We start from the raw sequence: 2,500 nt of genomic DNA on the forward strand, positions 1-2,500 counted from the left end.
GAGAGGGAGACAGAGATAGGGAAGAAGTGAAAGAGAGGGAGACAGAGAGAGAGGTAGGGAGTGGGAGACAGAGAGAGAGACAGAGAGTGAGTGAGAGACAGAGAGAGAGAGTGTGGGAGAGAGAGAGAGAGGGAGACAGAGAGAGAGGTAGGGAGTGGGAGACAGAGAGAGAGAGGGAGGCAGAGAGAGGGAGGGAGGGAGGCAGAGAGAGGGAGGGAGTGAGAGACAGAGAGAGTGAGTGTGGGAGACAGAGAGAGGCAGTGAGAGAAAGAGGGAGGGAGTGGTAGACAGAGAGAGAGGGAGACAAAGACGGAGGGAGTGAGAGACAGAGAGTGTGGGAGACAGAGAGAGGGAGGGAGGGAGACAGAGAGTGTGTGGGAGACAGAGAGAGAGGGAGGGAGTGGGAGACAGAGAGAGAGGGAGGGAGTGGGAGACAGAGAGAGAGAGAGTGGGAGACAGAGAGAGAGGGTGGGAGACAGAGAGAGAGGGTGGGAGACAGAGAGGGAGGGAGACAGAGAGAGAGGGAGGGAGACAGAGAGAGAGGGAGGGAGACAGAGAGAGAGGGAGGGAGGGAGGCAGAGAGAGAGAGGGAGGGAGTGGGAGACAGAGAGGGAGGGAGTGGGAGACAGAGAGAGGGAGGGAGAGAGAGAGAGAGAGGGAGGGAGTGAGAGACAGAGGGAGGGAGTGGGAGACAGAGAGGGAGGGAGTGGTAGACAGAGAGAGAGGGAGACACAGAGCGAGTGAGAGACAGAGAGTGTGGGAGAGAGAGAGAGAGGGAGTGTGAGACAGAGAGGGAGGGAGTGGTAGACAGAGAGAGAGGGAGACAAAGAGCGAGTGAGAGACAGACAGAGAGTGTGTGGGAGAGAGAGGGAGTGAGAGACAGAGAGAGTGTAGGAGACAAAGAGAGAGGGAGGGAGTGAGAGACAGAGTGTGTGTGGGAGACAGAGAGGGAGGGAGAGACAGAGAGAGAGGGAGGGAGTGAGAGACAGAGAGTGTGTGTGGGAGACAGAGAGAGGGGGGAGGGAGAGAGAGAGAGAGAGGGAGGGAGTGAGAGAGAGAGGGGGGAGGGAGAGACAGAGAGAGAGGGAGGGAGAGAGAGGAAGGGAGTGAGAGACAGAGAGAGAGGGAGGAAGTGAGAGACAGAGAAAGAGGGAGGGAGAGAGAGGAAGGGAGTGAGAGACAGAGAGAGAGGGAGGAAGTGAGAGACAGAGAGAGAGGGAGTGAGAGACAGAGAGAGAGGGAGGAAGTGAGAGAGAGAGGGGGGAGGGAGAGACAGAGAGAGAGGGAGGGAGTGAGAGACAGAGAAAGAGGGAGGGAGAGAGAGGGGGGGGGAGGGAGAGACAGAGAGAGAGGGAGGGAGTGAGAGACAGAGAAAGAGGGAGGGAGAGAGAGGGGGGGGAGGGAGAGACAGAGAGAGAGGGAGGAAGTGAGAGAGAGAGGGAGGGAGTGAGAGACAGAGAAAGAGGGAGGGAGAGAGAGGGGGGGGAGGGAGAGACAGAGAGAGAGGGAGGGAGTGGGAGACGGAAGTACCATTCTCTCCCTGCTTTCCCACACAGATGCTTCAGCACAATATTTGGGGGGTTTATACAGCGAGCGACTCGGGTAGAAGAAGGAACATTACCATCAGACCGTGGGAAACCTGAGCGTTTTTCCAATGCACTCATCAATCGAGGCTTCAAATCTCCTTTTACTGAACTTGCTGGAGGCACAAGGTTGCTTCTTGCAGCACCCTACATGTATAATTCATCACCCCCAGCTCGAAGGGACAGAGGCACAGTAACAGCACTATTTATAAACCACCTGTAACTGCACACCCACACCACAGAACTGTCTACAGCAAAGCTACCCCCACCCACAACACAATCCCTTTCTCTTGGGGATACAGTGAGTCAGTGTGTGTGGGACCCGTACCCCAGTGAGAGTCAGTGTGTGTGGGACCCGTACCCCAGTGAGAGTCAGTGTGTGTGGGACCCGTACCCCAGTGAGAGTCAGTGTGTGGGACCCGTACCCCAGTGAGAGTCAGTGTGTGTGGGATCCCTATCCCAGTGAGAGTCAGTGTGTGTGGGACCCGTATCCCAGTGAGAGTCAGTGTGTGTGGGACCCGTACCCCAGTGAGAGTCAGTGTGTGTGGGACCCGTACCCCAGTGAGAGTCAGTGTGTGTGGGACCCGTCCCCAGAGAGAGTCAGTGTGTGTGGGACCCGTACCCCAGTGAGAGTCAGTGTGTGTGGGACCCGTACCCCAGTGAGAGTCAGTGTGTGTGGGACCCGTACCCCAGTGAGAGTCAGTGTGTGTGGGACCCGTACCCCAGTGAGAGTCAGTGTGTGTGGGACCCGTACCCCAGTGAGGGTCGGTGTGTGTGGGACCCGTACCCCAGTGAGAGTCAGTGTGTGTGGGACCCGTACCCCAGTGAGAGTCAGTGTGTGTGGGACCCGTACCCCAGTGAGAGTCAGTGTGTGTGGGACCCGTACCCCAGTGAGAGTCAGTGTGTGTGGGACCCGT

The sequence above is a fragment of the Scyliorhinus torazame genome, unplaced genomic scaffold (genome assembly GCF_047496885.1).
Source record: "Scyliorhinus torazame isolate Kashiwa2021f unplaced genomic scaffold, sScyTor2.1 scaffold_1859, whole genome shotgun sequence".
NCBI lineage: Eukaryota > Metazoa > Chordata > Chondrichthyes > Carcharhiniformes > Scyliorhinidae > Scyliorhinus > Scyliorhinus torazame.